General features: G+C 45.5%; 1 protein-coding gene and 1 long non-coding RNA gene across 10 annotated transcripts in view; one reads left to right on the top strand and one right to left on the bottom strand.

Moving 5' to 3' along the window:
* The window catches only part of LOC309373250, a 63,757-nt gene extending 60,069 nt beyond the window's left edge, over nt 1-3,688 (bottom strand). For both annotated transcript variants that reach the window (XR_014169901.1, XR_014169902.1), the window contains exon 1: nt 3,586-3,688. This is a non-coding gene — a long non-coding RNA (uncharacterized lncRNA). The remainder of the gene's footprint in view (nt 1-3,585) is intronic.
* Nucleotides 268-16,159, top strand: part of EPB41L1 (erythrocyte membrane protein band 4.1 like 1) — a 168,448-nt gene continuing 152,556 nt past the window's right edge. Inside the window, exon 1 of one of the 8 annotated variants that reach the window (XM_081916591.1) lies at nt 268-4,134. The gene's annotated coding sequence lies outside the window, so the exon portion shown is untranslated. The remainder of the gene's footprint in view (nt 4,135-16,159) is intronic. The other 7 variants (XM_081916589.1, XM_081916592.1, XM_081916593.1 and 4 more) reach the window with 7 other exon arrangements.

Below are 16,159 nucleotides of genomic sequence, written 5' to 3' on the forward strand. Positions count from 1 at the left end.
GTAAAAGCACAAAAGAGCAAATAGCTTTCCCTGTAACTTGGAAGCCTGAACAGTAACACCTGGTGGAAGTACCAAGAGGCTAATTGCCAAGCCTTTTATTTCTTTATGCAATTAATAACATTGTAGATAAGGAAACAACCAAAGGCCCATTTAGTCCAGCATCCTCTTTTCCAGATGGTCAACCAAATGCCTATGGGAAGCCCACAAGCAGGCATGAGTGGAATACTCCTCTCCTGCTGTCCCCCCCCCAGACTAGTATTGCTTTTTAATATAATAATTTTTATTAATTTTAACATACTGATTATCAATCATACAACAGAACTTCACTTCTTATACAATCTTTTTGGACTTCCATCAGCACCTCTGATGATCCTCCATTCTTATCACTTCTGCATTTCTTAAATTCATATTGCCTTTAATTATCTTAACTAACAGTTCTCCTCTTTACCTCTTTTGCAATATTTCAAATAGTTCGCCTTACAAAACGTCTTGCAAACCTACAAGCGTAATCTGATCGTCACAATTACTTTTCAAGTAGTCCGTAAATTTACACCAGTCTTCTGTGAATTCTCTGGTCCCGCAGGTGTCGAATTCTTCCTGTTAATTTATCTAATTCTGCATAGTCCATCAGTTTCATCCTCCATTCTCCTTTTGACAGTATTTCTTCTTGCTTCCACTTTTGTGCCAATAATATTCTTGCATACAAAAATAATTTGCAATCCTTTCTATTTATATCATCTCCTACAATGCCAAGTAAAAATGCTTCTGGTTTCTTAATAAATGTATATTTCAACATTTTTTTCATCTCATTATATATCATTTCCCAGAAGTTTTTCACTTTTTTACATTCCCACCACATATGATAAAATGTTCCTTCTTTTTCTTTACATTTCCAACATTTATTACTCACTTTGTACATTTTAGCTTATTTAACAGATGTAATATACCATCTATACATCATTTTCATCACATTTTAAGGCATTGCATGCAGTAAATTTTAAACCTTCTTTCCATAGTTTTCCCCAATCATTTAACTGTATATTATACCCAAAATCTTTAGCCCAATGTATCATAACCGACTTTACCTCCTCATCTTTCAGATGCCATTCAAGCAGCAATTTGTACATTTTAGACAAAATTTTATATTTATTGCTTAATATCTCTACTTCAAACTTTGATTTATTTTCATCAAATCCTTTCCCCTTAAAATCCTGTATAAACATTTCATTGACTTGGCGATAGTGCAGCTTTAACTTCTTCATATGGCTTCATCTTCCATTTACTCCCTTCCTTTTGTATTAATTTTCCGTAAGTTGCCCAATTCCCACTCATATTTATCTTTTTCAACCCTAACCCTAACCCCCCCCCCCCCCGGACTAGTATTAGTATATAGTGATAACATCCCTAAGTGTAAATTTCTGGTTTAAAATTTGAGTTTTACATTTATTAGCTTTTTAGGATGCAAATCTGTACTGGAGCACTGCTGGCTGAGGGGTTCATCAGAAGTCCTGCTCTGTTGGCAGAATGCCAGTCTCACCATTGCCACAAGATGCGAGTTTCCTCCTTCCCCTCCTCTCTTGGGCTGAGGAACCTCCCACATTTGGATCTAAATAGGTCCACCATTTGGCCTGTGAACCCATTCTGGCCAGGCCCACCTGCCCTTCACCCACAGGCACACCTAGGAGTTGGTCAGTTTGGCTCCTGCCAAAGACACGGGTCCAGGAACACATGAAAATCTGGCTTCTCTGCTCTGTCTCACCAGCATGCTCCACATGCTGCTGTTCTGGGCAGCCAAATATCTTTGCCGAGGGTGCAAAGGAGCACAGGTATGCCTCTGCCTACACCTGATGTCATATATGGACCAAGTATAGACATGCCTCAGCTGAAAGGAAGTTTACCTGCAAAGCTGTGTGCAAAAGCCCTGTGCTGCCTGGTTTTATACCTTTCCTTAATGTAGGTGGGTGGGGAGGAATAAAACATCCCAAATGTGTCTGCCATTGTTCTAACAGAGAGCACCACAGGGCTGCCTTGGCTGTACACTTGGTGTTGTGGTCTAAACCACTGAGCCTCTTGGGTTTGCCGATCAGGTCGGTGGTTCAAATCCCCGTGATGGAGTGAGCTCCTGTTGCTCTGTCCTGGCTCCTGCCAACCTAGCAGTTCGAAAGCACACCAGTGCAAGTAGATAAATAGGTACTGCTGCAGCAGGAAGGTAAACAGTGTTTCCATGCACTCTGGTTTCCATCATGGTGTCACGTTGTGCCAGAAGTGGTTTAGTCATGCTGGCCATGTGACCCAGAAAGCTGCCTGTGGACAAACGCCGGCTCCCTTGGCCTGACACAAGATGAGCAACCCCATAGTCACCTTTGACTGGACTTAACCGTGCAGGGGTCCTTTACCTTACCTTCACCTTACACTTGCTTTACCCCATGGACCTTGAGTATTGGGGGCGTGGCAGTGTGATGGACACACCCCTGGCTTGGCCTGTGCAGGTTTGCTCTGGGTCTGGGCTTCTACGCTGACCACAATCCCTAAATGGTGGACTGTGGCGATATCCAGGGTTGCTTTGGGCGTGTCTGCCATTTTTACATTGCTTCTGCATTCCCCAGGCTTTATGGTTGTGACCTCCCATACCAGGCAGAATATGCATTACCTATGTTGCTGCTATACCTGTGGAATGGCGTTATATGAGTATAGGATTATGCAGCCCATCACGAAAGGTGGAATCATGTAGTAATCAATATTTTAGTGTCCCCAGTTTTGCAATTTGTCTTCATGTATGCCAGCTAGTATTGCCTGCACACATGGGTGTGGCTGGGCCATACAACCGCAGACACAATAGAAGAGGTGGAAAAGACTGCAGTTGAAAATCCACAAAGCTCACTGGGTGGCCCAGGATTGAGATTTATAAAAAATGCATTTCAACTTGTTTTTATTTCCTTCTTATGAGCCACCTTGGAATGGCAGCATGGAAATCATTAGAAATATAACCACTGCTTTCGCCTTAACTTGCTGTAGGTTTCCACACTTAAAAGCTGCTTATTTGGAGGTAAATATTGATGCAAGCAGATGTTTCAAACTGGGATGCCAATTTTCATGCCGGCCAAGGTTTCAAACTGGGATGCAAATTGTTCAAACCCTGCAAGGTACTTTATGCACACAGAAGTACCGTGAAGGAAAATACAGTGTGTTTAAGATATAGTTATACCGCAGCACATCGACACAGGTAAGGTAGCTCATTACAAAACCCACAGATCCATGAGCTCTGGCCTCCTTCCCCGGATATACGACGGTGACCTTAACAGTAACTGAGCCGTGTGTGATTTTGGGGCGTGGTGTGCTTACCTTGGTTTACGGAACAATGAGAAGGGAGTTGCGAGGAGGTGGGGTTAGCTGATTTGCATCTCTCTGACTGGCAGAGAAGAGGGAGCCTGGGAGCAGACCGGGCGGGGAGAGCGCGTGCTTAGCCCGGAATTGGCTTGCAGCAACCCGATCAAACCTTGCATTTTTCACACTCGGGACGCGCCAAAGGACTGGAGTGGGTGGGCCGCCCCGGATGCATCCGCACAGGTGCGGAGGGCCACCTACCTGCTCCGAAATCCGATTGCATCTGCCGCCAGCGCCTCGCCGCCGCTTTGAAAGGCTGGGGAAACGCGAAAGGACTCCGGGCTGCAGGCAGCGCAGCCCGTGCAAAGGCTGTTTGGTTGCATAGATGATCTTTCGCTCCCCCCCCCCTTCCCTCGGAGGCTGGTTCAGTTGCTCGTGACGTGCCTCTCTCGCTGAGCTGCCAGCCCTCCTGCTCACTCGCTCCTGCCTCCCGCTGCAGCTGCCTTGCATTATTAGCCGCCCCCCCCCCGCCTCCCTCGCCGCCGCTTTGCAAGCCAGCCTGATTCATTTTCCTTGCCGCTCTTGGAGGAAGAAAGCAGCAGGGAGGGGGAAGAGAGAGAGAGAAGCGGCTGCTTTTTAAAACCCCAACCCCCCGCATTACTCTTCGGAATCTGCATTTTTTGTCCCTTTAATTAATTGCAAGGAGGCTCGGGAGCCTGTGCTTCTCCTCGCCAGATGAACGTTTCCTTGGATCCTTGGACGTCTTGACTCCGGATTACTCGGGGGAAAGGAAAAAAAGAAAAGAAAAAGGTTAGCCATGGCGACGATTCCCCACCCCCATCTTTCCCCTCGCCTTTACCCCGATGCCACCGCTTGCCTTCGCCCCGCCTGCTGGAGCCACTCGGGGCAACAGGGGCGACCGACGCCCCGGCGGTGTGGCTGGAGCTCTGCGGAGCCAGGCGGGCAGCGGGATCACGTGGAGGTCTCCGGGGAGGCGGCGGTGGTAGTAGTAGGAGTAGGAGTGGGAGGAGGGAGCGACCTGGTCACGCGTGTGCGTTTTCTCACGATACTACAAACTCGCTTCCTTCTTTCCCACCGCGTCTTCGGTAGCGACTGTGTCCAGGTGACATTCCTTCCCCTTCCTTCTCAACTCCCACCCCCCCAGCTCGTTTGCATCCCTCGGGATCATCTCCATCCCCCCCCATGCCTTTTCGCTTGTGCAGCGCCCCCATCTTCCTTTCCTCCGAGAGGGGCAGAGGGGTGTGTTCCTTTCTTTCCTCTCGACGGCGAATCAGCGCCTCCCCCGCCGCCCTTGGCTGCTTTGCCTGCTGGAAACGGAGGTGGCCGAGCTGGGGGGGGGGCGGAGAGAGAGAAAAGCCTGGCCAGAGACGTTCAGGTGTGCTTGCGCCCTGTTGATCCTCTCTGTGTAAAGGGAAGCAATCCGTCTTTAACTGCCCCCGCCCCTTTGGAAATGTCTCCTTCATGGGACTGAGCGCCCTCCCTTCTCTTAATACATGCATGCCTTGCTCGCTTCCGAGGACGGGCAAGCCAATTGGACATTTATGAAAGGGCGATCTGGGGGGGGGGGCGCGTGCGTGGGGGGGGGGCCGCTGCTCGATTGCTCCCTTGCTCGGCTCCCCCACGCTCGCTCGCAAAGTCGATCAAAGGGCGAATCTCGGATTCCTGTTACTCTGCAGGCGTGTGTATTCCCCCCTTTTTTTATCTACGGAGAGGGCGGAGCTGCGTACAGGTTGCTTTTTAAAAAAATAAAAAATAAAATGCTGTCGTCTGTTGTGAAAGACAAGCCTGGTAACTAATCCGCGCGGCGAACTCGGAACTGGCAAAAATGTGTTGCCCGGCGTCGATATCCAAGAGTTCGCTTACTCCAGAGGCGCCTTCCTCGATCCAACTCTGGTTCCCTTTCAGTCGAAGGAAAAGGGGCGTTTGTGGGTAGCCTGGGCGGAGAGGGAGCGCTTTCTTGGAAGGGCGTTGCTCTTCCCTTTGCTTCTATTTATTTTATTTCAGTCTTACCCCCTTAGGCAGGTGTTCTACCGCTAGGGCATCCCTCGCCCCCGCCAAGGTCAGATGGCACCGGGAACAAATTCCTCTTTTCAGGGGGGACTCGGCTTGGGGGCCACACCCAAATGTCAAATCCAGTCCTAGGTGCGGCCGGAGCCTTGAAGCCCATGCAGGCAGAGTTCCAAAAACACATTCCAGATTAACATCGTGTTTGGGGAAACATATTTACTACTTTTTTACGTCCCCACCCCCCCCCTTATATGTGTTTGGCTTGAAGGCTTAACAACTCATCCTGATGAAGTCTTGAGAAATCTTAGGAACTCTTACGGCTTCGCTGAGCGTTTGTTCAGAACAGTAAAGATGCTGTTCTAACAGTAGCACCTGTAGTAGATGTGTGTCTGAAACTGTCAACAGTCTTGAAGGAGTTGCTTGTGGTTTGTAAGGGTTTGGGAGACAAACCGCTGGCCTGGGTAAATCGAGTGTCTGGTTTCAAAGTCCTTACTCGGTTGTAAGTCCCCACTGAGCACAGTGGAGCTTCCTGTCTAATTAATAGGCCACCTAGTTCTAGGCATGCTGATATGTCAGTGAAAACGATTAAATACAGTGGGATTTAAATCTGAATTAATATGCATAGGATATGACTGAGTTGGCTAGGCTCCCCCTCAACCCCCCCCAATAGATATGCAATGCTTGCGAAGGATCTAGTCACATTTATAATGAGATATTATCATTTTTGTTATGTTCTTCTTGTAGTTCAAGGTAAAGTTAGTGACTTTAAAACTTCTCAGTGGGGAGCAGGAAAAGTGGCAGTTTGTGCTATTCATTGAAGACGGAAATCGCTGACTCCTGTGCTTCAGATACCGTTCAGTGGTGATGAGACACTGTTTGAATTGTTGCCATATGCTGATCAATGCTCCATAGCTAACTGATAGCTAATAACGAATGCCAACATGTAACATGTCAAGGAATCCATAGCACTGTAGGAAGTTTGCCAGAGGAGAGGTTGTAAGTTTACTTGGCAAATTGCAATTTGTGATCCCCGCCTCCTGTTGCATTTTGTCATTTGGAACACCAGGGCCTCCATCTTGTATCTCTGAGCTCATTGAACATTTTTGCCACGGACTTGGGAGGGATCTGCATTTATTTTCTTCAGCAGATTGAGGCTGCATGCCTCTTGTGCAGGAACTGGGTCTCTCTAATGTAGAGTTTCTCCCCTGTAAATGTTTAATTAGTTAGTTGCAGATGATCTGCAAAATAATCCTTAAGAGTATCTCCTCCTGCAATGCTCCTGATTCTCATACTGAGGGATACCTGAGAATTAAGGCTACATATCAGTGAAGGAGTTAAAGGCTGGCATTTGCTGCCTTGCTATATCATTCAAAGTGGCCGTGTGGAGAATGCCTGTGAATCTTGGATCCTGTGTTGCAGACACACTGAAGGAGTGGCCCAGTTAAATCATAGAGATTGGTGTAGAGTCCAACCATTGATACTCACATAGAACTGTAGTTGTTCTCCTGCCCTTCATAAACAGTAATAGATCTGTTGATTTCAGGAAGGTAATTTACATTGAAACATGTAATGCTGAAACATGAAACAAGCATGTACAGGAGGATAAGGATGGGTCCTTGCATATTTCTATTTCTTGAATGTAATAATATTCAGCATGAAATACAATCATATGGCAAGAAGTGAACCAGTCATTTTCCTAATTGAGTCATTGGCAATTGATTGATGTGGGTAATAGACATTGAGGTATTTCACTTTTTGCTGTTTCTGCTGTAATCCATTCTGTGTATTGTGGCTTTCTTATTTAAGGCAGGCACATCCAATCCCGCCCCCCCATGATGACCATACCTTTAGTTTTCTGAGCCACACCCCCTCTTTTGTTCTAGACCTCTTACTGGCATGTTTTCCCAAAACTTGCATGATAGCAGGAGTATCTTTAATCTTGCTGCCAAGAATGTTTGCTCAGTTGTATTTTGCTTTTTTCTTTCACTTTCTGTTGCAACAACCTAGTGTATTTATTTTTTGTTCTGTTAGAAGAGAGGCAAAATAATTCAGCATTCCATCACTGGAGCACTTTAAAAGCTAAGTCTAGCAAATTGGTTTCTCTGCCTCCCATTTTGTTGCAGCTGACTACCATAATATTGTCGGCTTTATGTAGGCTTCAAGCCTGCCATGGTTTCTGTGGCCACCATCCTTTCAGACAAGCAGATTTACCAAAACAGAGCCATGAAGTAGTTGGACCCAATGAAACAATGGAAGCTCTATGGTAGAACCCATGCTTTGCATGTAGAAAAGTCCCTGGCATCTCCTGGGAGAGCTGAGAAAGACTGTTGCAGAAAATCTTGGAGAACTGTTGCCTTCAGTTTGCAATACTGAGCTAGATGGGTCAATGGCCTGATTCTGTATAAGGCAGTTTATTGTGTTCCACCATGTGTGGAAGCTTGCCTAGTTGTGCAGTCCTATACTGTATACGATCACTTGAATATGAGTCTCATTAAGTTCAGTGGGACTTTGTCATTGGTTAGTGTGCAGAGAATAGCAGCCTAAATGAGTTAAGATAGTATTCTGTATCCGTCATGCCTTGATTTTTCCTGTCATCTACTTGAGACATGCAGCAGTTTGAAGCTGCACAACTCCTCTTTGTGTTCATTATGATGGACTGAATCCATTGATGATATTTTGGGTGTGATATGATGTCTTTGTTTCTCATCCTCCCTTTGTGGCTGTTAACTAACTTTGAGTATCAGGAGAAGCTTTTGTAGAGGAAAGGAGAATTGAACAGAAGATGACTTGTTAATGACCATGTGCTCAATTTTAAATATGCAGGCACATTTTGAAGCTGAATAGGATACTGATAGTACTATAGAGATTCAGCACATGGCTTTTCCTCACCCCTCCTTTGTGTTTTGTTTCTCTAAAATCTGCTGAAACGCTCTTTGCCTGTCAAAGATTTTGCTATTTTTTTCTCCTGCTGTGGGGGTGTGAGGTGCAATTCTGCAAGCAAGGATTTACTCTTAACAGGCTTTATGACGTTCCTTTGTGTTGTATTCAGCAAGGTAAGTTTTAAGCAACTTGAGCAGAAGAGAAAAAGCTGGATATTGAGTGTCTGCATGGAATCTTTAAAAGTTGGCCTCTTGCAACCTTCCCCTCCTGCCATTGGTGGCCCAGAGACAGTTTGTTTACACAGATAATTATTTGATAGGAGCACCAGTTCTTAGATGGTTTATGCTTTGCAGGTTGAACAACACTCTGGACCCTTTGGTAATATGCTTCTGGATTTCAAAGGCAGGTGTAAGAAGGACTGATGGTGCTCCCTCCTTAAAATTGGACAGTCTGCATCCATCACTTTCAATTGTGAAGAAAAAAAATGGAACCCAGGATAGGTCTGTACAGCTGGCATGCAGTTTAATTTAGAATGACTTGGACCACTATGAGAGTAGAGCCTCGGATCCAGTGGCATCCCTGAGTACACTGGTGCAGTGAGGACAAAACCTGCCTTCCTTCTTGGTACTGGTGTGCTCTGCTGGAAGGGGTTATAATAACTTTTTTGCAAAGTGCAAGTGGGATGTACTGCAGGTATACACCCTCACTTCCCCACCCTGCCCATCAGCACGACAGGTGTTGTGGTAGTAAATATAAGTGTACACATGGAACAAATCTTTTGCCCGGTACAGTATAGCTTTTTTTCAGCCTCAGAGCAGAATGAGAAACGTGAGTTGGCGTGTTAAGCCTTACTGATACTTCCTCTCTCTCCTGCCCATTTATCTTTGTGCCCAGTGTGTACCTCCCTTGTGCCCACCATTGATGGCAGTGAAAAATGTCCCCATTCTGTTTGCAATCACTGGGTTGCGTTTATTGCTTTAACAGCAACTTTGGATGGTAGCAGAGGCATTAAATCAGGCATTTTCCATAAATAGGGATGAAGCATTTGTGATCCCCGCTGCAATGGGAGCACATATACATCTTGAGGATGGTGCAGTTTGACTGCTGTGCTGTGCTGCAGAAATAGGTGGTTGATTAACTCTTAGCTCTGGGAGAGAAGAACCAGTGTGCTTTGTTTCCAAACAACAGTGATGTTTGTACATCTCTTCCTCCAAGTATTTCGATGAGGGGAGTTGCATTCCAAGGGGTTTCCCTAATGAAAGAGGTGGATCTTTGCAGCACTGATTTCATTGGGAATGAATTTGCACTCTTAAAACTAAAATTTGCAAACCATGTCCATTTTGATCCATTGGCAAGACACGTTTTGTTTTTCTTTTGAACTATGGAGATCAGTTGGAGACCTGAATCCCAGTTGCTGCCTTTGGAAAACTTCCCATGATGTGTTACATTTCTCCGGGAAGTGGAAGGTCTGATGCCGAAGGTATTGGCTTAAGAGATTTCACTTTCTTTCTCATGGTGTTTGTGGAAACTCACTAGCAAGCTGCATGATTTTGCTTTGACATTTTGCAAAAGGGGAGAAGTGGAATGCAATGTTAATATTTTGTTACCTGGGGAATCATGTCATTGCCTCATAGAGAAGTGTGTGTATGTGTTTGAATGAAAATACACTCCTTGGTGTGTTGTAATTTTCACAGGACAGGTTTGGCAGCTCTGTATCTGTTAGGCATCATTTCAGCATTTCTCACCCCTTTTTGGAGATTCCTTTCTAACGCAGTAGTGTTGTCCTAAATCCAGAGCCCCTTATGTACTCTGAAGCACCCACATGGACTTCTCCATTCACTTCAATAAAAGAGTCAAGTTTTTGTACACCCACTAGTGCCCCTTTCATTGAAGTGATTGGGTCATTCCCTGCAAGATGAAAAGCTGTGTTTTGGCACTAGAGGCCTTACACACAAATAAACACACACACACACACACACACACGTCTCTGTTCCAGAGTGATGGTTTGCTGGGAATAGTGAACAGAATAAAGCAGAGAGAATTCCCCCGCTATTGAATTACATTGTTCAAAACGTATGGCACACATGCACACCTACATACATGTGTAAATTTGCTGTCTCAAAAATTGTATGGAAGTTCCTGTGCACAGTGCATCTGACAGATGTAGCTGAGCAGCCCATTGTTCTCATTGGAGCAGTCAGATGCCTCTGAGTCAGCAGGTTCCTGCTGTATTTTGCAGAATGAAAGAAAATTGCCACCAAAAACATTGCAAGGATTAGTGCAACAATCAAAATAAATGCTTGCTTGCAGGAGCTGGCTGATAGCTATTGAAAGTTATGAGAGTTGTGTCAGGGCGCCCTGGCAATAAACATCAGGATGTTTATTATGTCAGCCATGCTCTTGTGTTGAAGGCAATGGTGAAAGATGGCAGGTTCCATCCTTTGGCGCAATCACTTTCACACTGGTGCTAACATGACTCCTTTGAGTTTTTTGCTTGCTAAGAAGGCTCTGATGGTGCCCCCTCAGCTGCTCTGGACTACAGTTCCCATTGTCCCTGTCCATTGGCCATGCTGGCAGATGCTGATGGCACTTGCGGTTCCAAAGACCTGGAGGGCACCAGTTGGGCAAGGCTGCTTTGCAGATTATGTAATCCAGACCTGGATTCCTAGGTGCAAAGGGTTGGTTCGCTTTTTCTTTGTGTATTTCCACGTGGCTTTGAGCAAGATCTCCGTTTGACCACCTCTAATTCTTTTTGCAGGCAACTTTCTATTTTCACAATAGCTCAGGCAGTTGAAAATGTCTACCAGCTTGGATTAAGCACCACAGCAAGAGTGTTGCTAGTTTTGGTAATAGTAACAGCTGTGATGGACAGAATTAAATGTAGCGATAAACTGCTATGCACTTCATTTGTTCTATTCCACCGAAGGTATTTATTTGACTTCTGCAACTCCAGTTCAGATATTCCAGGGCAGAGGAACCTTGTGCTAAGCCTTCTTAGGTGGCCTTTGGGATTCTACCTAAGACATGCTGTATCCCCAGCCACACCCATAAATGGCCCTACTTCCACCCTTCTTGTGTGTTTTTTGCCTAACTGAAGTGTATCCTTGAATTCTGATTTAATGGTTTTTTGCTTACCTGGGTGGAGGATAGAGATAGGATTTTAACTGCATGTAGACACTAGCCTGTTATCTAGGTAAGGTTCACACAAGCTGTTCTGCCCACTTTTGCCTCTGACCCTATCCGCCACCACTGGCATGTGGCCCCCAGAAGGTTGACAATAGGAGAATGTGGCCCTCGGAGTGAAGAACAGGTTCCTCTCTCTTGAATTACAGTATTCGGAAAGCCTCTACTGTTGCCTCTCCTTGCAATTCATATTTGAAAAAAGAGACCCTTGTTTGTTAAACAGACCCTAAAGTGCTCTGCAGATTCAAATGGGCTCTTAACTCTTTAATCTCATCTCTTTATTGCTGAACATTTTCCCATTCCTCCATTGTATTCAAAGCTGGGGAGACCTGGGATGTATTCTGTAGTGGTATTTACCACGCATCAGATCTGAATGCAAATGCACAGGGTGGAGCAGTCTCCTTCTGCACAAAGGAAATGTTGTTTTCTTTCTGTCTGTCTTCTCTTCTCCCCCTTTCCCCCTAAAATTTGAATAAATGGGGGAGAGATCAAAGGCTGTTTGAAGCTGTGTTAGGGGCTCATAATAAATTCATGGCCCTCCCTATCCCTATGCCTGTCTCTGTAGTGTGGCACCTTTCAGTGGATATTTTTAGCTTTGATTTCTTCCTTGGTGCAGGATCTTGACGGGAGCTGCATTTTGGTGGAGAGAGTGTCATTTCATTGCTTGTGTGTGTGTGTGGAGTGGGGGGGAGGGATGGAGACTTGTAATAAGAAGGCCCAGCAAAACCCCACTGTGCATTATAATGACACCTCTTTTTGTAATGGACTAATCTTGTTTGTTGCCATTAGTGCTGCTGGAAAGCATGATTGGCTGGGGGCAGCCAGGTATGAGTGCCTGTCAGGGCTGCTTTTTGTAGTGAGGCAGGTGAAGTTGGAGCGATGTCAAGCGTTTGAAGGCAGAGGAGGCAACAGACTGCTGGTTTCAACCGCCCCCCCCCCTCCACCATTTCTCCCATCAGAGGTCTGGAATCTGGAAAGTGGCTTTCTCGTATTAATGCAAATGTTGAAGAGGCAGAGAGGAGGAGGATGAAAGAGGCGTTGTTGGATATTTCTGGAACTACAGTGTGGGGATGATGGATCCGAATGAACAATGGAAGCAATTAAAGTGCTCTAATTAGATGCACTATTGATCTGGCGCCGTTTCTGCTGGCAGGAGTTTCTGTCGATATTGGGTAACATGGCACACACTGCTGGGCAGTCCAGGTGTCTGCGGTTTCTCTCTCCTTCTCTGCCCACCTGGGCTTTGGTACCTTGCAAAAAAAAAGGGGAGATCTGATATCTCTTTATTAAAAAGGGGCTTGGCCATATTATATTGGCAGAAATACTGATATTTGCATGCAAAGCGCATGCTCTACCACTAAACTATATCCCTTCATCTGTGAAGTCCCTCTTTTTAGGAATATTAAAAAATAATCTTTCTTAGGTCAGAGCAGTGGTGGCTGTTGCCCACTGAGACTTGTAGCTTTCTCCACGTCCTCCTGAATTCTACAAGGGCAACACTGAGGCTGAGGAGGAAGAAGGTGACAGACTGCACTACTCCCTGGACTGAAACCAGTCAGGTGCAGGATGAGGCTGGTTGGGCAGTGCTACATTTGTTCTAACACAGGGGTTCCCAAAGTGGGTGGTGCCACCCCCTGGGGGGATTACCTAGTGGGTGCTAAGAGGCAAGTGGGTGGCATGGGGGGTGCTGGAGGTGTCAATGACTATGTGATTTTGAAATGCTGATATAACAGGCTCAAGTTCATCAGTTTTGTTGACTTAATTAAACTAAATCGTTTTAACTGGGTATTGAATAAATGTGCAATTAATTGTTACGGTTCTGAATTTTATTGTGTTATAAACTTTCTTTGTGGGTCGTGTGAACCACTACCCTGAATATTACTCTTTATAGGGTAGAGGGCACTGGGGATGAGTTTATGGAACAAAGGCGGAGGAGGCCTACAAAAGTTTGGGAACCACTGGTGTAAGGGACTGGCATCTATTGGATTGGGCAACATTGGTTCTTTTTCCTGTGATGTTTTAATTATTCTTATTAATATCACTTAAATTTAAATACCTTCATCTGAGGACCACAGAGCAGTTTACAGTACAGTGTTACCTCGGGTTACAGATGCTTCAGGTTACAGACGCTTCAGGTTACAGACTCTGTTAACCCAGAAATTGTACCTCGGGTTAAGAACTTTGCTTCAGGAGAACAGAAATTACGTGGTGGCGGCGTGGCGCAGTGGGAGGCCCCATTAGCTAAAGTGGTACTTCAGGTTAAGAACAGTTTCAGGTTAAGAATGGACCTCCAGAATAAATTAAGTTCTTAACCTGAGGTACCACTGTATTAAAAAAACACAAAATACATAGCAAAACAACAAATGCATGTGTGCACACCCAGCTTCTATTTATATATGCAGGCCAAATACATTTTGTTGCCTGAGGCAGACAAGATGGCATTCCCCACCCAATTCCATGTGGAGAACCTGAGCAGTTGCAGTGATGATGGATCAGCATCCCTCACTGTACCTGAGGGCAGAACAGGAGGCTAGTTTAAGAGACCCTGGGGAAATGATGAGGGCTGTTTTCTACAGCAGCCAACGCCTGAGGCACCTGCCTCTTTCTGCCTCATGATAGGGCAAGTCCTATCTATGAGCTACCTTAGTTAAATTCTGAACAAGACAGGAACAACTTTTTTAAATAAATTATGGTCCGATAAATTATGGCTGCAAGGATGAAGTTGGGCAAGCCATGTCTAGAGGGCGTATATTTATTTTATGCTCTACCTCCACGCCCCACCAGCACAACCCAGGAGCTGGTGGTGGCATACATGGTGCTCCCTTACTGCATTGTACTCTTGTAACAATTCTCTGTCGTAGGTTAAGTTGAGAGACAGTGACTGGCTCAAGGTCACCAAGTGAGTTTCACCCCTTGTCTCTCAGGTCCCAGTCCAAGACTTTTAACCACTACAACCCACTGGCTGTAATGAACATTCCTACCAATTAGGCTCCAAACACAGTTAAGGTATGAGGAACAGGGTATAGACTGGCCTACTTATTAAAAGGCCATATGCTAAAGTATTCCAAATGATCTCATATGTACCAGGGCTGGTCAGGAAATTAGTTTGGTGCTTTCCCCATGAGGGAGACAAAAAATAATAATGTTCCATCAGCATTTCCACTATGGGCAGGATTCACCTAATGAACCTTGTCAGCAGAAGCACTGCCCAAGGGCTTTGACTTGTGCAACGAAGCTTTCTCCCTGCTTCACACCCCACACCCCCAGAAATTGGCTTGAGGGGGGTCAGAAGAACAGCATGCAGGTGGAGGAGAGGGAGGCCATTCTGCCTGGCATGCTGATACTCTTGCACAGAAGAAATGTTTGTAATAGTGCAATGTTGAATTCCACCTGATGCCTGCAAGCCTCTCATTGTGGCTAAGGCATCAGTGCAGCAGAGCTAAATGCAGTCATTACTTTGATTGTCCAGACAAATAAAACCTCTGACTTTATGGAACTGCATTCCCCTTCTGATCAGAATGCTTTGATTTCCCACCCTGGCAGTTGATACCGTGGTCAAAATGGGCAACTGCTGTTGTGATGGTGAGTGAAGCAAAAACAGAAAGGGCAGCTTGTCTTTGGTGACCTGTTCCTGATGTGGCTGTGTCTTCTTCTGTCTTTTAATCTTCTTGTTCACTTTCTCCATCTCCGTGCTTCAAAAGTTATTTGATCCTCTACTGTGTCCCTTCAGAAATTGCACGTGAGGGAAGGGAGATTCAAGCTGGACAATTAAATACCTGGCTAGCCCTTTGGTGTCTCCCAAGTGAGGTGATAACATTCCCCTCAAACAGTGTGAAGGAGCAGTCACTAAATGGACATGCCTATTGAACACAGTAGTGTTGGAAGCTATCTGGTGTATTGTTAATTGCAGGTGGATATGTGCAGAAACTGTAGCAAATTCACCTACTCTAATGAGATGGCAAAGGGTGATAGGAAGAGCCTTTAATCTCCTTCACAAACTCCCATGAGCTTTTATAGGTGTTGGTATATTGTGGGAGTATGCCTGAAGGAAAGATGGAGGCCTCCTTTCCACTCAGAGCTATTTAACATATAACATTAAGCTTGCATGGAGTGGAACGATGCATAAATTTCCCCAACACACATTTATGGCAAAAAAAAACCCCAAAACAGGCCTGTGCGCTCTCTTTATTAGATATGTGCTTGCTTGCCCCATACAAATATTATGTAGGTGTGGTCACATACCTAAACTAGCCATAAGTGTAGATCAGAGAAAATGCTCACCCTTGCACATGTCTGGAGTTGGTATCTCATTACTGTAATCGGTTGCCAACCTTTTTGGGCTAGTGGGCACATTCTGTGTTTTGAAAGATTGCTTTGTGTGCCATGTCACAAAAGGGCTGCCCTGGTGAATAGGCATAATGGCTGCCATATCTAAAAGCGCAGAAGAGAAGGGGCCACAAAACATGGGCATTCTCTCTCCCCTCAGCCCACCATTGGCTGGCAGGCATTCTGACACCACAGGAGCCTTGTTGGCAACACCGAAAGCATCACTTGGTCATGTAAATATTGTTTGAATGGCATAACAGGCAGGATATCCCATGTTCTCCTGTAGGGGAGAATTGGGATCCATCATGTGGGTTGTCTCCACCTCTCTTACCACTGGCAGGAAGTTAAGATTTTGAGGAATACATCAGGAGGCAGGACAGCCCCCTAACTATTTCCTGCCTTCGCCACTTCTAGGAGG

This window comes from Podarcis melisellensis (genome assembly GCF_964234715.1).
Source record: "Podarcis melisellensis genome assembly, chromosome: 6".
Taxonomy (NCBI): Eukaryota; Metazoa; Chordata; class Lepidosauria; order Squamata; family Lacertidae; genus Podarcis; species Podarcis melisellensis.